General features: G+C 37.5%; 1 long non-coding RNA gene across 1 annotated transcript; it reads right to left on the bottom strand.

Annotated features, from left to right (window-relative positions):
- Window positions 1-764: 764 nt before the first annotated feature.
- Window positions 765-18,575, bottom strand: LOC116574381. The gene is made up of 3 exons (XR_004279251.1): window positions 18,499-18,575; window positions 8,758-8,759; window positions 765-775 (listed from the first exon to the last, which is right to left on the bottom strand). It is a non-coding gene; the product is annotated as an uncharacterized LOC116574381 (long non-coding RNA).
- Between the last annotated feature and the right edge of the window lie 1,992 nt (window positions 18,576-20,567).

Below are 20,567 nucleotides of genomic sequence, written 5' to 3'. Positions count from 1 at the left end.
TCTGCTCATACAATGTAACTTTTCTGTTTGTTATATTATCTTGCAACAAAGATGAAAATATTAATAATAATAATGATAACCCTTTATTGAGGCTAATATACTTTGTTCCATGTACCAAGTTAAGTGTATTATATAAATTATCTCATCTAATTCCCATAACAACATAATGGGGGTACATACTGTTATCATCTCCAAATCATAAGTAAGAAAACTGAAGGTTATGAGATTAAGTAAATTAATCAAGGTCACACAAGGATGATATATGAAATTTAGGATTTGGACCCACATTGGTTGACTTCAGAGTCAAAGATCTTTACCTAGTACATGATAGTAACACCTGTGAGTCCCTATGCATCCCCACAATGCTCTTGGGCAATCCTAATTCTGCATTTACCACATTGTATTCATAGAGTTACAAGCCTGCATGCATAATAAGAAAAGAAGCTTATTTGTTTCTTTACAGCAGTATCTGATGCCTTTCTATGCTCTGATTTTCATATCTTAAATACCTAAAATTAAAAATAATTCTATAATTTAGTAGGAAAAATAATTTATCAAGCTTATGTTCTTTCAAGTTTGAATTAAAAGAAGGGACAGAGCTCTGATTCTTAAAGAAAATAAAATGAAGCTATACTAAAGGTTTAGGTACATTTCCAGCTGCATTTTTTAGAAGCTTGCATTTTAAATTAGAACAAAGGGAAAAATCAAGCTGTAACAACAAAATTGTTTTGCCCCCAAAGATCACCTCTCCCTCAAGGTTTCCCTAAAGCTATTTCTTATTTTAAGTAGACTTCTAGCTTTGCTACTGCTGCTTCTCAGGGGAACAAAGATGCAACATCCTGATAAATTTAACATTTCTTATACTGAGAATGTCTCCCAAGAGACACGACCACTTGCAGCATTGGATACAGAATCTCGGTAAACATGTTGTGAAAGCAACTCTTACAGGAAACCAAAAGCAGCAACATAAGCTGCTTCCCTCTCCCCTGAAGCCAATATTTGACTTCCAGAAGTCATCCTTTTAAGAGTTTCAGAGGATTCACCTGTCTATATAGATCAGTTTGCAAATTTTAAATTAGTCTTTTCCTTTTATTATTTCCAAAAACTTAACTTTTTTTTTAATATAATTTTTTATTTTTTATAAACATATATTTTTATCCCCAGGGGTACAGGTCTGTGAATCACCAGGTTTACACACTTCACAGCACTCACCAAAGCACATACCCTCCCCAATGAAGTTTGCAAATTTTAAATGACATTAATGATAAAACTTTTGATAGCTTTTATTTACTTTATTCAATACTTATTAGTATCAAATCCTATTAGAACAATCTATGAAGCATTTAAAAATGCAGTTACCCATTATGCCCAACTTCTGAAACAGAAAGACTCTCCGTGTGTGTCTTCAGAGACCATCTATAATAAATAGTAAAACTCTTAAAATTCCAGGTTCAGAAGGATCTTAATTCACTTCTGTGGCAATCTGATGGGAAAATGCAGAAGCAGACTGTGGGGTATTAGAGCAGGATGTAGAGCCCAGCTGTGTCTCCACAGCATGGAATTACTGTGCTGAATCAACACGGCTCAAGAATAGGATTTTAAGCGGTCAGAAACAATTACGACTGCAAACTCAGCATTTATTCATCAATCAGGCAATCACTGAGAGCCATCAAGCTCATAGGCAGCATGTATAAAGTCAGAATACCAGCAGACATGTTTACAATGAGATATAAGCCAGTCAAGTTGGTATTCTCTTGTATAAATATCAGGGGATACGTATGTAAAGGTCAGTAATAATCATAGCAGCTATTTATTAATTTAAGTGGCAAACTGCTACTTCAGAGGCTGGATGCTCCAACCCTGCAGAGAGTACTCTCTCGCACTATATATGTGTCATGTGGAAAGTTAGATTATCCTCAGACCTATTTTGGTTTGGTATGAAAACTGCAGTGTTAAGAATCATGTGCTGTTCAGTTTTCTGGCACATGTCCCTCTCCACATTAGCACACCTCCCACTGAGGCATAAAAGTCTTTGTTCTCAGGCCAAGGCACATGCACCACACTTTGAATGTCTGCAAGGAAACTCTTGATATTTCCCTCTGTGGCTCCATTGTCCTTTTCTGTGGAAGAGTTACCCCTTTTCTGAGTGAGAATTTTAGAAAATATTATATGAATTTCTTCACATTAAGTTATAGTCAAGTCATCTGAGTCTATAAGTCTTAAAGTTTATAGTGGTTTGATGTATGACCACACTGATCCAAAGTGTATATGGTTTAAAATCCAACTTTCCTTTGAAAATAATATTTTTATTATTATTGAGCTCTTGAGGTCATGGGTGGTACAATTCAATTTTCCCTCCATTTGTTCCCTAAAATTTTATCATGGGTCTTTCACATATTTTAATTGGAAATGTGTATTTCAAGAAAACATTTGGTAAAGGACTGTAACTTATTGGTTTTGTAGGGGTCTACTTAGCCAGAGCAACTTCATTTAGGTTAAACAGCTCTTTTATTGTTTATTCAGTAAAACTTAAACTGACACTGCCCCCCGACCCAGGGGAACTTAAAAGCAAGTCTGGGAAACCAGTGAAATATGGTCAACCAGTCCCTGATAACAGAGCCCAAATACAAGGATGAGTCAGGTCATGTGGAGATAACAGAGCCCAGAATGCAAGGACGAGTCAGGCCAGGCAAAGACAATCTCATTGGCCAGGCTCAACCACATGGCTTTTGTTCTATAAAAGCTAGTCTGTGAACCTGAGGGTGGTCGCTCTCTCCATAAAAGACAGCCCTGGCTGGTTGGTTTGATTCTCAGTGCTGGTGTGAAATAAAGCTTTGCCTGACCTTCACTTTGTATCAGTCTCGTTCCTTTGATCATGGACCCCATCATTTGGGGGCTCATCTAGGACCAAACGATGAGAACTGAGCCAGCATCAGAATTTCTGGGAAAAGCCTCCGGAGGTAGATCTTGACATACCATTCTGTGAGATCCTGTCTGTCTGGTTGTGGAGCTCCAGGGGTATAGCCCACCAGGGAGAAACTGGACACAGTATTGCTCCCCAGGGCTTGAGTGGATGCAGGGACACCCCATTCCTCCACTGGTAGATCGCCAGGAGGGTTGGGTCCCCCTAGGCAGTCAGGGGACCGAGAAAATCCCCCACCTGAGGGTGTTTGCAGGGGACCAAAAAAATCCCCACCAGTGGCAGGTTCTGGATAAGGGCCACTGGGTCTGCAGTTGTCTTTGTCTTGTCTTTTTGTTGTCTGTTGTGTTGTTTGTTGTGTTTGAAGGAATGGGGCAAGCAGAGAGTAAGGGGACTCTGACTTTTATCTCTCTATTCCTCCTAATAGATGTGGGGCTTCTTCCTCACTCATTTCTTGTGTTAATGGCTATAACTGGAGCCAACTGTGGTTAGTTTAACTCAAGACAGAGACTTTAAGGAATATTCCCAAGCAGCTGCCAAAACTCCCTTTGTTCAGAAAAGTCCCCAGTCTTCTCTGGCCCTACGTGGACTGCCTAGACCCTCCCCTCTTGCTGGCGGGAAGGCATGGAATCTGCTCCTCTGTTGGGGCTGATGGGCTCTAATGCTGGGAATCTTTTCTCTGCCTTCTGGAGGCACTTTGTTTTTCTGTCTCCCTGTTCTGTTTCTGCACCAACTTGGGTGCGGCCTACATCATTGGCCTCTAGACCATCCTCAGTGCTTCCTGCACCACAGATCCTTCTCTCTTCACAGTCAGGAAACAAGAATACCACCCCTGGACCTAACACTCCCCCAACCCTGGATCTTCCCACCCGTGTCTTAGGTAAATATTTGAAGTGGAGTGGGCCCAAATGGAACGTAAATCAGTATTTGAACTAAGTTAGTTTGTTGGTTTAATTAGGATGAACATGTCTTTTGAGTTAACAGCAGTAAATGTGAAACTTCAAAGTTTACTGAGGGTCAAATAAACTTGAGTTGTTAACATCTGTTAGCAAAGAAATGACTAAAACTGATGGTAATTGTTGTCTGTCTCAAAGTTTTAATGGGTAATTGTTAAAGTAGCTTTCAGTATTTGGTAACCTGAAACTTTAAAGTTTTGCTTGGATGACAAATGGAATTAAATTTGTTGGACATCTAGGTCTTAACCAAATGGGATAAAATGCTAAAGCATTGATTACTGGAGCTAGGTTTGTGCTTTTGAAATCTGTTGGTAAACATGTTTTGTGCTTAATATTTAGTCTTCACTGGAGATTGAGATGTTTCTAAGAGTACACAATTCTGCTAACTGTAAGTTAGCAGAAGTTCTCTCTTTTCAATAAGGACAGAGTTTTCTTGGATTGGTTGATTTGCTGTTAAGCGGCTGAGACTGGGGATTACCGACCCGTTCAGGACTTGCAGGAAGTTAATAAACAGGTTGAAGATATCCACCCGATGGTGCCTAACCCCTATACCCTACTCTTCCTCCTGGGCACCAAAAGAAATGTCTATACTGTCTTAGATTTCAAGGATGCAGTTTTCTGCATACCTTTAGAAAGTGAATCTCAGCCCCTTTTTGCTTTTAAGTGGTCCAACCCACAGGAAGGGTTCCAAGACCAGCTCACCTGGACAAAACTTCCCCAAGGATTCAAGAATTCACCCACTATCTTCAACGAGGCCCTACACGAGGATTTGCATGAGTACAGAACCTCCAACCTGGGAGTCACTCTGTTAGAGTATGTTGATGACTTACTAATAGCTGCTGAGGACTATGAGTCATGCTTGCAGGTCTATCTTACAGACTCTGCAGGAAAAAAGGTATTGGGTGCCAGCAAAGAAAGCGCAGCTTTGTCAGAGCCACACTACTTATTTAGGCTTTGATCTTCACAAGGGAGTGGGTTCACTGTCTGAGTCCAGGAAACAGGTGATCACCCAATACCCCCACCCACCATGACCTGAAAAGTGAGGGAGTTTCTTGGGATGGTAGGCCACTGCAGACTGTGGATACTGCAGTTTTCAGAGATTTCCCAACGTCTCTACAAAATGACTAAGGGAGGATTCACTACAGTAGAGTTGACAGCTGAGGCAAAAGGAGCATTTCGGGAATTACAAACAGCCTTGTGGAGTGCACCAGCATTGGCCAACCCAGATGTTACCAAGCCCTTCCAGTTGTATGTGGATGAAAAGGCAGGGGTGGCCAAAGGATCTTAGCAAGAAACTAGATCCAGTAATGGCTGTGTTCTCCCCTTGCCTCCACATAATTTCTGCCATGGCCCTCCTGGTCAAGGATGTAAGTGAACTGACTTTGAGTAAAAATCTCATCTTGACTACCACTCATGCTATTTAGGGCCTTCTCTGGACCATCTTGGTGGATGACAAATGCCCAAGTGACAGGGTATCAGGCCCTACTCCTCAATGAACCAAAAGTGACTTTCTGGCCCCTGGTGGTGCTAAATCCAGCCATGTTGCTGCCAGAGGAGCTGGCTGACTACCCACATGACTGAGGGGAGGTCCTAACCCAGGTCACAGGAATAGGGCCAGATCTCAGAGACACTCACTCCGGGATGCAGAGATGACTCAGTTCACAGATGAGAGTAACTACAAGGTCGATGGAAAGAGGTATACGGGGGCTGCGGTGGTTTCTCCTGAGCAGGAACTCTGGATGGCGGCCCTGCCACACAGAACCTTGGCGCCAAAAGCAGAGCTGATTGCACTCACCAAGGCACTGCAGATGGCCAAGGGTAAGACTGCCAACATCTATATGGACAGCAGGCTGGGTAGAGGCTTTTTCCGCCAAACATGAGATGGCAGGAGTGGTAGCCAAAACACTACTAGAAGAAATAATTCCTAGGTTTGGGTTGCCTCTTGCAATCGTGTCAGACAATGGTTCTGCATTTGTGAGTTCATTCTCACAGGCATTGGCAAAGGCCCTGGGCACTAATTGGAAACTACATTGCGCCTACTGGCCCCAGAGCTCTGGGCAAGTAGAGAGAATGACCCAGACTCTTAAAGAGATCTTGACAAAGCTAATTCTGGAGACTGGTGGTGGATGGGTAGATCTCCTTCTTTTCACCCTCCTCAGGGCACAATGTACCCCCTACTTAAACAAGGTCACCCCATTTGAAATAATGTTTGGGAGACACCCCCACCCCTGCTCTGCCCTCGGCTATAAGAGGTTGCCCTAGCAGAAATGACTGATCAGTCTGTATTCCAGTCATGCAGGCATTACAGTCTGTCTTAAAAAGAGCCCACATAGGGGTCAGAACTGCCCACACTGTGACAGAGATGGAGGTGGAACCACATCCTTACCAACCCAGGGACTTGGTTAGGTATGCCACGACCAAGTGGAAAACTTGGAATCTCGCTGGAAGCAACCATTTACTATCATCCTGACCACCCCCACAGCAATAAAATTAGAAGGCATCAGTGCCTGGATTCACACAGATCACGTCAAACGAGCTGAAGACAAGGACACCCCCCAGAGATGGATGCCACTGCTGATGGACCCGGCCGACTGTAGACTAAAGCTAAGACTCAAAAAGAATGAGTTCATTGAATTCATTTTTGCTCCTATTGTTAAATGTTACTTTTTGGCCCCTGCATTATAAACACTCTAATGTCATTTGTACAAAAGAGGACATAGAACTGGCTGAAAAGTCAAGGATTTGACTAATCTCCAAAGAAAAGGGGGGAATGTAGGGGCCTACTTAGCCAGAGGGACTCCATCTTGGTTAAACAGCCATTTTGTTGTTTATGCAACAAAATGTTCCTTATGCAACAAAAACTTAAACTGACCTTGACCCTTCCCCCCAGGGGAATGTACTTAAAAGCAAATCTGGGAAACCAGTAAAATATGGTCAACTAGTCCCTGATAACAGAGCCCAAATACAAGGATGGGTCAGGTCAGGTGGAGATAACAGAGCCCAGAATTCAAGGACAAGTCAGGCCAGGTGGAGACAATCTCATTGGCCAGGCTCAACCACATGGCCTTTGCTCTATAAAAGCTAGTCTGTGAACGTAGGTGTGGTCACTCTCTCCTTAAGAGATGGCCCTGGCTGGTCGGTTTGATTCTCAGTGCTGGCCTGAAATAAAGCTTTGCTTGACCATCACTTTGTATCAGTCTCACTCCTTTGACCATGGACCCCATCAGGTTTATCTACAATACCAGTCCCTTGAGAATCTTACTTGCATTTAAATTTCCAAGAAGAAAAAGAGAAAAGATATTATTATGATAAACTTAATTCAACAGAACCATAGCAGCAATGCAATGCTCTGATGTATTATATGCTACTTAAAGATCACTTATTTCCTCATAATATAAAAAAGGGAATAAACTCTTCCAGGGAACCATTTCATAAGTCCCATTTCTAATCTGATTAATTAATTATGTGCTCTGGGATTCAGACAATAGCCTGTGCTATGAATGATCCTGCTGGTTCAGAGACCTTTTATTTAAAAGCATCCAAAACTATACATAACTAATACTTGATTAGTTGTAACTTTGAGTTAATCCACCAACACACAAATAAATATGGAATCATCTGAAGATAATTGAAAGAGCTTCTGATATTAAATTTCAAATGCAAAAAAAATAAAGGTTGAGTTAAAAAGGCTGAATCTATACCATAATGAAAATTGCATGTGGCTCATACTGATGTATAAGTTAACTTTTGCTATTTAACAAATACCTCCAGTTCTATTGGCTTAAGACAACAATTATTATTCTACTTATTATTCTGATATTTCTGGACTTTCTAATCTCATCTAGGGTGGCCTCGCTTGTGTGTCTAGTGGTTGGAAACTACTGTCTTGGGAGCTTCACTCTTTTCCATCTCACTTCTCATCATGGAGCACATTAGCTAACACACAGATGGTGACTTCAGCTTCCAAGCTCAGTGGAGGAGCAATCACCTCAATGCACAAGCTATGTCACATCTCTGTTTATGTTACGTATCCTAATGTTCCATCAGCCAATCAGAATCAAAAGTCTTGATAATCAACTCCACCTCGCGAATGAAGGAGCTTCAAAATTGCAATGCAAAGGAAGATGAAAGAAAATGGGATGGATTTGTGGCAATTTTAGAGGCAATTACAAATTACATATTTTATTTGTTACAGGAAGTTCTAAGGATACTTTTGTCTAAGGCAGTGGTTCACAAAGCATAGACATGACAACCAACCAAAGCATAGACAAGCAACCAGGAACTCTATTGATCACCCTTCCTCACACAATTCTGTAACTCTTCGATGGGATTTTAGTTTGTTACCTTGAAAAGTATCCTTATGTCTGGCTAGAAAAATTCTCTTGGGACTTACAATGTGCATGAACAGCTTTCTAACTGCTGCTTGGGCAGATAGTTTATGTATTTTATTTGCTGACATGTTCATGATGGCAGAATGATACTGGAAATTTTAATCCATAATTATTCTTCCTTATCTGATTACTCTTTAAACATTTTTGAGATTAAACTTGAGCCAAACTGCAATGTAGGTTCATTCCTGCAAGACACTTGATCTGGGTGCTAGCTATTTCCCCACTTGGCTTCCACGGCTTCCCTTTCAGCCATCAGAATTGTTAAATAAACCACAATTACTGACCCTTCTAAAAAGTCTTCCCATGCATGGCTGCACATTTGTGCCACTCAGAGACACTTAGGGATGCAAAAAGAATGGCAATTATAAATGGTAAAGAAATGAGGGTAAGTGATTTGCAGTTAGAGTAAAGAGCTTCAGCCCATCAAACTTCAAGAACTCCTGAGCAAGTCTGTCACTGAATTGTGTTTAATATGGTGTTTGCTGTGAACGTCTTGCTTTTCTTATTCCATAGTCACTTTAGCAAATACTTTTTTATGGGGATTTTATCCTTTATTTATTTTATATTTAAGCCTTAGCCCGATAAGCTGCAGCAGGCTTTATGTCAGATTATTTCATTTCCTGTCCTAATTTATGTTAGGGAATGACAAGAACATTAGAAGAAGAAAGTTCTGCGGTATCTTGTACTTCTCATTAATCAAAGTAGAAGCTCTGCTACTCCCCAGACATTTGACTTTCCAGTACTCTGTGAAGTGCTATGTGATATGCAAAGTGGGGCAAGGTGAAGAATGTTAATTAAAAGAACCTGCAAAGCAAGATATAGGTGATTCATCTCAATTGAGAAGTCAAAAGGAATTTTTAAACCACTGAATACAATAGGTGCTTAACAATTGCTTATTGTATCAAGATACCTGATGAATACATGAAGGTATCAGCCCAACACACCTTTTCCAAGAGCTTTCTCTTCCCAAGCACTTGGTAAATATGATGGGTGACCTTATATTTTATTGTTCAAAACTGATGGTTTTGAGAATAACAGGGATGATGTTTATGATCCCATGATAAAATAGGCATAGACATCAATTATTCTGGGCAAAACTGAATGCATGATTTACCTATAAATATGAAGTCCATTCTAGTCATCTAAGTTTTGGTTCCTTGCCACATGTTAGGTCAAGAAGTTCTAACAAAACAAAACAGAACAGAACAACAGAAAAAGAAGTTCCTCCACCAGTTTTGGGCAGAGAGAGCTAGAATGAAATTGCACTCTGGTGGCCAGAGATAAAACTCAAGTATGCTAGGTAGAAATGCAAATAGAAAGGGAATGGAAATGAAACCATTATATGGAAGATCAAACAGCCAAACAAAAAACAGGCCATAATCAGAGATGACCAGATTGAGAAAGGGCTGCTTCCTATGTTCTTGAATTCCAAGTGAATACCAGCTCTTTCTATTGTTGTGTTTTTTAAATCCTCTTTTGATTCTTGTTTTCCTTTTCTGTAATAGTTTGAGACTATTTTGTGTCATGCAACCATAACGATCTAAATAAAAATATGATTGAATGATTTTAGTAACAGACAATATATTTTATTTTAAATTGTCACATAGAGGCACGAAGATTTAGAATTCCCTATACTCTGAAAGGAAAACTCAAATGTAAAGATATTAGTTGATCAAATATTATATCATGATTTATTAATAAGCATCAAATATTTAAACCTCCCTTTGTGGTCTCATGACCTATGAAGAAGTCTCACTTCCACTTTTTTTTAATAATAAAGTTACATATTTATAACCATAATTTGTTAGATACCAGGGTATGCAAAATATAGTGTGAAGATATTATTTTGGTCAGAGAAATGTTGGGCCATTTCATACCCAATGCCTAATCTAGCCCAAGAATTACTTAGCGAAATAAGTCAAGCAGAGAAAGACAACTATCATATGATCTCCCTGATATGAGGAAGTGGTGATGCAACATGGGGCTTCAGTGGGTAGGAGAAGAATCAATGAAACAAGATGGAATTGGGAGGGAGACAAACCATAAGTGACTCTTAATCTCACAAAACAAACTGAGGGTTGCTGGGGGAAGGGGGGTTGGGAGAAGGGGGGTGGGGTTATGGACATTGGGGAGGGTATGTGCTTTGGTGAGTGCTGTGAAGTGTGTAAATCTGGTGATTCACAGACCTGTACCCCTGGGGATAAAAAAATATGTTTATAAAAAATAAAAAATTAAAAAAAAAATCTCGGTCATGAATTAAAAAAAAAAAGAAAAGAAAAGGAAAAAAAAAAAAGAAAAGAAAGGAAAAGAAAAGGGAAAAAAAAGAGGAAGTCTGTGTCATGCATTCTTAATTCTTCCCAGAGAATGTAAGGTCAATAAATAGGCCAATGCTTATGGTATGAGGTTCATAATTGCTCAAGAGATTTTTCATGTGCCATTATTTATTGAATCAAAACCTAATTAATTTTTTGTACACTTTGGAAGCTAATGTTGTTAGGAGAATATTTCCTTCTGATCATTGCTGCCATATATGACACAAAGGTGTTAAATTGGAAGCAGCAAACACAGAAAGTAAATTATGTCTTGAAACCCTAAGCACCTAGGAAAATAGCATCTGTGGGGATTGAAGTGGGAAGATTAAGGGAAATATATCCCCCATAGGCTGTGTGCTTTGTGGTTAATAAAATATTAAATAGTAAAATATAGAAATATTTTATCTTAATAAAAATATTAAGCCAATATAGAGATTAATAGATTTAAGTCATTAGAGGGACTTCCAGTAAACTTGAAAATCATTTTTTAGGACAACACAGTTTTATTTGATATTCTTGTAATAGGACAAAATAGGATAACATTATATCAGGTTTTTGATGAGGAAGTCAGTATCATCAAAGTAATTAAAAACATACCTCTTCTTCCTTAATTGTAAGCAATGCATATACATGAATAATAGACCTACAGATTGCATTTCTAAAAGTTTTTGATGGAAGAGAATGTAATTTTTATCTATATAACCAAAATTATTATCAGTTATAATATTTGAAATTGAACCATTGATTCATTCTTACGAGCAAGAGTTACCATTAAAATGGAGAAATAACCAGGACAAAAACCATGTCTTATTTGTATACTTATTTCCAGACTCCACCAGAACTGGAAAATGGATCATGCCTAATAAATATTCATGAATGAATAAGGTTATAAGTTCTATGTCAGTTTTAAAGTTCTTAGTGCTGTATTATGCATGTGACTTAAGATCAATATATATATTTCATATTACTGTTAAATGTAATGCCAGAAGAATATAATGAGTAAAGCAGTGGTTTTCGATTTTAACTGTGCATTAAAATTACTTAAGCAGGGGTACCTGGGTGGCTCAGTTGGTTAAGCAACTGACTTCAGCTCAAGTTGTAATCCTGGAGTCCCTGGATTGACTCCCACATTGGGCTCACAGCTCTGCAGGGAGTCTGCTTCTCTCTCTGCCTTCTCCCCTCTCATGCTCTCTCTTACTCACTCTCTTTGTCAAATAAATAAATAAAATCTTCAAAAAAAAAATTACTTACGCAAATTTTAGAATATTGACCAGACTCACTTTGAGAGATTGTGATTTAGTTGCCTGGGATGGAGCAAGGATATTGTTTAATTCTTTAAAGTTTTCTGGCTGTATCTACTTTCTGTACATGGCTGAGAACCACCAATTAAGAGTTTGATTTTTAAAAAGAAAAGGATCTGTGCTCATTTTTCCAAAAGTGCCTTTTACCTACTCTATGGCTTTCTGAAGTTAATTCAGCTTTCCAAACCTCATTCTGCAATTATAATGAAGTATAATAATAATGTATTAAATACAAAAAGTCTTTGAAATGCTGTTGCTGTTGTTACTATTGCCGCTATTATGTCTAATTTTATTTTAAGATCATAAATACTGGGTTGCCTGGTTGGTTCAGTCAGTCGAGCCTCTGACTTTTAGTTTTGGCTCAGGTCATGATCTCAGGTTAATGAGATCCAGCCTGCATCAGGCTCTGTGCTTGGTGAGGAGTCTGCCTGAGATTCTCTCCTTCTCCCTCTCACATCCCCTCCCATAAAAATAAATCTTAAAAAAAAAATACATATTCTTCCCTATTTACAAAGCTGCTTCCTGATCATTCTTCACATTTCAGTGCAAAGATTGCTTTGAGAATCTTCCTTAACAACCATTTTCAAAACAGAACTTCACTCATCATCTCAGGTGAATCATTGCTTACCACTCTGTTTATTTACTTTTTAATGCTTATTAAAACCTTTATTCACCCTGTTTGGTGGCTCTCTCTCTCCATTCCTCTCTCTTTCAAACTATATAAGCATCAGGAAAGCAGAAACTGAGTCTATGTTATTGACCTAAGTCCTCAATGTGTAGTACAGTGCCTGGCACTTTACAGGTGCTGAGTATTTATTGAACACTGGCTTAGCAAGGTTATAGCCACAGTTTCCAAGGTGGGCCTGAAAGGAAAAAAACCTAATGTTAATATGTTGTCGATATGTCTAATTCCTTTGACTGCTAATTTTCATAGCTGTTGATAGAGCAGTTGCACAAGCAATTAGTGTTGCTTTTCATATATTGAAATTTGTCAGTGCCAAGGAGGTGAGGGAGGAAAAAAAAAGAAATCACACTCCAATAAAGTAGGAATAACATCTCATTAATATTTGATTTTTACTTGACTGTACCATCACAAGAGAGGTTGGATAGTTCAATAAATATAAAGAAAATAGACTAGATTCCATATTCTTTTTCTACATTTGTTTTGAATTTCCTCTTTCTGATAAATTAGAAGATTATATTGGGTTTTACTTGGAAGCCATATCACATATTGACTGGGATTTCCAGAGCTTTGTGAAGACAAAGATTATCATAATAAATGTGAGATATGCAGAAGAATCTGCCATGATGGAGTAACATTTTATCTGTGAAAAGATGATTTGCTGGTGAAGTGTGCCATATATCTGCAAACATTTGCAACATTTTATCTGAATAGTTAAAATATTGTGAAGAATAGAGTAGATGAATTTGTTTAATGGTGCACTCCATCTCAACCATTTTATTGAAATTTTTCACCCAAATCTGTAAGAATTCAGTTTTTATTTCTGACAGGAAAATTATGTGGCAAAGACAGTTATATGATTTAGATATTTATGTCTTGCTTTAGAAAGTAAACATCACTTAATGACAAGTAATGATCATTTAAATTTTGATTACAGCATATTTGAAGTAAGGTCAAAAAGCAACAATTAAAAAAAAAGAATTTAAGCATAACATTGAGTAAAATGAGTTTCATTTAAAAAAGCACCTCATTCTCAGTATAGAGAGGATTTCAAATTTAGAAATGAGGATTGGGACAATAGTTAATTCCTCTAATCTCAAATATGACAACAAAACTTCAAATATGCTTAAGAAAGTGTGTTTCTCTTATTTATTTATATGTGTGAAGAAAGGATATGGTGAGAGAAAATAAGGTACTTGCTTATGGTAACATATTATCCATAACATTTTATCATTCAATGATTCATTTCTGAGGTCACACTGGAAAAAGAAATGCTCTCTCCAAACATCAAGTCTCATAACTGATTTAAAATCATCACAGTTTACCTGTTAAAATCTAATTCTGATATTTGTATCTTAAAATTTTATAATATGACTGATTTCTCCTACTTTTTAATATTTATATTATAGTAATTCTTGATAATTCCACATAACGTGGTATGGTCAGTTGGGAGTCAAATAAATTACTGAGAAAAAGAGCAGGGGTAAAGAGTAGGGAAAGGAAAGAAAAGTTCAGTATCTTTTGGGATAGCCAAGAAAATGGTGATGGATTAGGAGGAACCTAAGCTCACCTTATCTGACAAAAAAGTCTAGATAACTATCAAATCACCCTAAATATCCCAGAAATCAATGAGAAGTCTGGCAGAAAAACTCCACAATTAAAATCAGAAAAGAGGCCACATAGAAGAAGGTAGAAAGTGCGGAGACATGGTTTGGGAGTAAAATGAACCATGGCCACTTTTGTGGTGAGGGAGGGAGTTCAGCAGTTCAGCAGTTTAGCAGTTCAGCAACTGCTGAAAAGTTTAAAAGACAGACTTACACATAGGGTAGCCCACAGAGAAAAGAGGAATCCCCATAGAAATTGGCATGGAAAGTAGGGGCCCAAATTCCATGAGTTTTTGCAACGAGCATGGCTTAAAGCCTGGAGTTTTAAATATCAGAGACTTGGTTCTGGGAGAGCTCAAGGGGCATTGTGTTTGCTCTTGAAGAAAAGGCAGGGCAAAATAGCTAGTGGACTTATGGTACTGGAATAGTGATATGAAGGATGCCTGGGGCACACAATGTAGAAGTTTATCTTGGAGCGTGTCTCAGAGACACAACATTCATGGAATAACCACTCTTGGACAAAAGGAACTGGCAGGTGCCATTCCCTCCCTCCCCCACCTCTCACCATAAAAACAGAGCCATCTATGGGAATGGTACAGTGCGAAGAATCCTTACCTAACTAGCCTACAGAAGAAACCCAACCCCCACACTTTGGTGAATCTGTCCTTTCCAGTCATGGTTCTCTAGTCCTAGTACAGCTGGCCCTCTCCCCAAGAGGACAGGCCTAAATCCCAGCCCACACTGCATCTCCTTACCCAGGAGTTTCCTGAGACTGCAGTTCCAGTGACAGTGGCAACAGATCTCATTTCATAAACAAACTTGAGCACACCAAGTTAAAATATACCACATTCAGGCCAAGAACCAAATACTCACTGCTCTTGACAGGCAAAGAGAGCCTCTGTGGACAACTGGCCTAAAGGCACAACAGCTAGGACACAGCATCAAAGCACACATTGGAGACAATTCCAGAAGGTCCAGGCCCTGGGGAAAAAGGGATACTACATGTCAGAGCACCACAAGACCTGTTCTTCCAAAAGCCATTGCTCTCAAGAATGGGAGATGAAACTGACTTTCTTAACAGAGAGAAACAGCCATAGGGACTTAGACAAATAAAAAGACAGAGGGATCTGTCCCAGATGAAAGAAGAGGACAAAGCCACAGTCACATATCTAAACAAAAACTGGTATAAGTAACATGACTGATGAAGAATTTTAAAAAATTCAGAATACTTACTGGAAAAAGTGTGAACATCAGTGAGACTCTTAACATGACGATAAGGAATATTATGACTGAGATAAAGGGCTCAATAAATGAAACATGTTGATGGAATGGACATCAGGCTTAGGAGAAACTAGAAGTGAACCACAAGAAAAAATTTGAGAAGACAACAAATACATGAAGGTTAACCAACATGATACTAAGCAATGAATGGATAAACCAGGAAATCAAAGAAGAAATTTAAAAAAAATACTTGGAAACAAATGAAAATGAAAATACAAATCAAGACATATTATAATTAAAATGGCAAAGTATAGATAAAGAAAAAAAAATTACAAACTTCAAGACAAAAAGAAGGCAGTTACATAAGACTATAAGCAGATTTTCCAGCAGAAGCTTTCCAAGTCAGAAAGGCAAGGGGTGATATATTCAAAGTGCTGAATGGGGGAAAACTACAGCCAAGAATACTCTATCCAGCAAGGTTATCATTCAGAATAGAATGAGAGATAAATTTTCCTAGATAAACAAAAACTAAAAAAGTTCATGACCACTAACCCAACACTGAAAGAAATATTAAAGGGGACTCTGAGTGCAAGGGAGAAACCAAAAATGACAAAGACAAAAAAAGGATCAGAGAAAATCTCTAGAAACAACAAAACAAGTAAAAAATGACAACAAATACATATCTGTCAGTAATTATGTTGAATGTAAATGAACTGACTGTTCCAATCAAAAGAGATGGGATGGCAGAATGGATAAAAAAGCAAGACCCATCTATGTGCTGCTGATAAGAGACTCATTTTAGACAAAAAGACACCTGACAATTGAAAGTGAAAGGCTGGAGAAACATTCATCATGCGAATGGATGTCAAAAAAAGAGAAGAAGTACTTATACTGGACAAAATACACTTTAAAACAAAGACTGTAACAGAATATAAAGGACAGTATATAATAACAAAGTAGACAATCCAACAATTTTAAATATTTATGCACCCAACATTGGACCGCTCAAACACATAAAACAGTTAATAACAAAGATGAAACAGGTAACTGATAAGAGCACAATAATAGTAAAGGACCTTAACAATCCATTTACATTAATAGACAATTATCTAAACAGAAAATCAACAAGAAACAATGGCTTTGCATCACACATTGGACAAAAGGAATTTTACAGATATATTCAGAGCATTCGTCCTAGACTAGCAGAATACACATTCTTTTCAAGTGCACATGAAACATTCTCCAGAATAGATTACATAGGCCTCGACAAATACAAAAAGAATAAAATCACACTATACACCTTTTTTGGAGTGCAACACTATGAAACTAGAAGTGAACCACAAGAAAAAATTTGAGAAGACAACAAATACATGAAGGTTAACCAACATGACACTAAGCAATGAATGGATAAATCAGGAAATCAAAGAAGAAATTAAAAAAAAAATACTTGGAAACAAATGAAAATGAAAACACAATGGTTCAAATACCTTTGGGATGCAGCAAAAGAGGTTCTAAGAGGACAGTATATAGCAATATAGGCCTACCTCAAGAAGCAAGACAAATTTCAAATAATCAAAACCTAAAGCTAGCAGAAAGAAGAAAATAATTAAGATTAGAGCAAAAGTAAATGACATAGAAACTTAAAAAACAAAAATAAACAAAATAGTAGAAGAAAACAATAGTTGAATAAAGCTAGGAGCTGATTTCTCGAAAAAAAAAAAAAATTGATCAACCTCTAGCCAGACATAGCAGGAAAGAAGAGAATGGACTCAAACAAATAAAAAGCACAAATGAGAGACCAAATAACATCCAACACCACAGCAATACAAACAATTATAAGAGAATATCATGTGGGGCAACTGCGTGGCCCAGTTGGTTAAGTGACTGGCTCTTGATTTCAGCTCAGGTCATGATCTCAGGATATTAGAACTGATAAACAAATTCAGTAAAGTCACAGGATGCAAAATAAATGTACAGAAATCTGTTGCATTTCTATACAATAATAATAAAGTAGAAGACAGAGAAATTAAGACAAGTCCATTTATAATTGCACCAAGAATAGTAAGATACCTAGTAATAAACCTAATCAAAGAAATGCTGTACTCTAAAAATACAAAACACTGAAATGAAAGAAACTGAAGATGACACACAAAAAAATGGAGACATTCCATGCTTATGGGTTAAGAGAACAAATATTGTTGAAATGTCTATACTACTCAAGCAATCTACTAATTTAATGCACCCCATCAAAACACCAACAGTGTTTAGGTACCTGGGTGGCTAATTTGGTTAAGGGTCTGACTATTGATTTCAGGTCAGGTCATGATCTCAGGTTCCTGGGACGGAGCCAATGTCAGACTCTGCACTCAGCAGAGAGTCTGCTTCTCTCCTTCCTCTACCCCTCTGCCCCTGCTTGTGCACACGCACTCTCTCTCTCTTTCTCCAAAATAAATAAGTAAATCATTAAAAAAAAATTACCAACAGCATTTTTCACAGAACTAGAACAAACAATCCTAAAATTTGAATGGATCCATGAAAGGCCCTAAATAGCTATAGCAAACCCGAAAAGGAAAAGCAAAACTGGAGGCATAATTTCACACTTGAAGTTATATTACATAGCTATAGTAAACAAAACAATATGGTACTAGCACAAAAACAGACACATTGATCAATGAAAAGAATAGAAAATCCAGAAAAAAATCCCCAATAATATGTTCAATTTATCTTCAGTCAAACATGAAAGAATGTCTAATGGGAAAAAGACAGTCTCTTCAACAAATGGTGTTGGGAAATTTGGGCAGCAACATGTGAAAGAATAAAACTGGATCACTTTCTTACCCCATACACAAAAATAAATTCAAAATGAAGTGAAGTCCTAAATGTGAGATCTGAAAAAATAAAAATCCTAGAAAAGAGTTTAGACAGTAACTTCATTGACATAAATCATAGCAACTTTTTTCTAGATAGGTCCCCTGAGGCAAGGGAAACAAAAGCAAAAATAAACTGTTGGGGGGGAAAAAACTATTAGACTTCATCAAGATAAAAAGATTCCGCACTACTAAGGAAACAACAAAATTAAAAGGCAACATATAGAATGGGAGAAGATACTACAAATGGCATAACTGATAAAGGGTTAGAATCCAAAATATATAAAGGACTTATAAAACTCAAAATCCAAAAAGCAAATAATCCAATTAAAAAATGTGCAGTAGACACAAACTGACATTTCTCCAAAGAAAACCAACAAATGGCCAAAAGACACATGAAAAGGTGCCCATCGTCACTTATTATCAGGAAAATGCAAATCAAAACTATAATAAGATATTACCTCACAATATTCAGAATGGTTAAAATCAACAAGCCAAGAAACAACAGGTATTGGCCAGAATGTTGGCAAGGATGTGCACATTTCTTGCACTGTGTATAGGAATGCAAACTGGTGCAGCCACTGTGGAAAATAGTATGGAGGTCCTTCAAAATGTTAAAAATAGAACTACCTTGCGATCTGGCAGTTCCATTACTAGGTATTTACCCAAAGGATACAAAAATACTGGGGCGCCTGGGTGGCTCAGTGGGTTAAGCCACTGCCTTCGGCTCAGGTCATGATCCCAGGGTCCTGGGATCGAGCTCCGCATCGGGCTCTCTGCTCAGCCGGGAGCCTGCTTCCTTCTCTCTCTGCCTGCCTCTCTGCCTGCATGTGCTCTCTCTCTGTCAAATAAATAAATAAAATCTTAAAAAAAAAAAGAATACAAAAATACTAACTCAAATTAGATTTATACACAGCAATATTTATAGCAGCATTTTTTACAACACCCAAATGATGGAAAGAGCCCAAATCTCCTTTGACTGATGAATGGATAAAGAAGAGGTGGTATGTATATATACAATGGAATATTATTCAGCCATAAAAAATGAAATCTTCCCATTTGAAACATGGATGGAGCTAGAGAGTATCATGCTAAGCAAAATAAGTCAGTCAGAGAAAAACAAATACAGTAGGATATCACTCATATGTGGAATTTAAGAAATAAAACAAATGAGCGTGGGGGCAAAAAAGAGACAAACCAAGAGAAGAGACAGATTTTTAACTATAGAGAACAAGCCAGTCATTATCAGAGGGGAGGTGAATGGGTAGATGAGACAAATACGCAATGAGGATTAAGGAGTGCACTTGTCCTAATGAGCACTGGGTGATTAAAATAAAACTATAAAGCTAAAAAAAAAAAAAAGAAGAAGAAGAAGAAAAGAAAAGCTTGTACTTTTAGTAACCAAAAGTCACTGGGGTTATTTGAGCAATTACTTTTTGCAATTAGAAAAAAGATTGTCTCATATGAAAATATAGAGATTCTGAAATATGAGGAAAAGTTTAAGCAACAAAATCAACTTGCACTTAATCTCACAAATAGAAGAGGTCCTGTAATGATATTTGGCTAAAATTTATACTTGTTATAAATTTTAACTTAATGTCATACTGTAAATATTCTCCATGCATTAAGTACTTTTTAAAAATGATTTTAATGGGTAGTCAATTTTCTGTTTTATAAATTTATTTATTTACTTAGTCTTGTTTTAGTAAACCCTAATTTATTTTTCAGTTTTCATTTTTATAAATAATATTATGATGAAAATCCCTATACATAATTCTGTTAATATTCCTCAATTTGTAGAGAAGAGTTGTATAGATGCTAGTTCCCTTATTAAGTCATGAATTCATTTCTAGAAACTGTGTTTACCAAGAAAAATTAACTTACATAATCAACATCTTTCTAAGGAAAAGTGGATTTTTGCTTTCCTTCAAAAAGGAAAATTTTAAGTAAGAAAATAAAATAATACTTAATTGTGCCAAACTGAGATAAATAATATTAGTAATCTGATGTGTTGCCATACACAAATATCTTTTTTATTAACATAAAAAATACTTAATGTTAAAACATAATCAAATAGACTCTAGAAATAGCATTTCATGTATTCCATACCATTATTTACTCAGCAGTACAACAAATTTTATGACCTCTTTTCTGAGTAACTAGGAAGTCTACCAGTTCTGTTGGGGCACCTGGGTGGCTCAGTGGGTTAAAGCCTCTGCCTTTGGCTCAAGTCATGTTTTTAGGGTCCTGGGATCGAGCCCTGAATCGGGTCTTCTGCTCAGTGGGGAGCCTGCTTCCCCCGCTCTCTGCCTG

The sequence above is a fragment of the Mustela erminea genome, chromosome 15 (assembly GCF_009829155.1).
Source record: "Mustela erminea isolate mMusErm1 chromosome 15, mMusErm1.Pri, whole genome shotgun sequence".
Classification (NCBI taxonomy): Eukaryota; Metazoa; Chordata; class Mammalia; order Carnivora; family Mustelidae; genus Mustela; species Mustela erminea.
The sequence above is the reverse complement of the archived record's forward strand: the minus strand, read 5'-3'. Positions and strand labels throughout refer to the sequence as shown.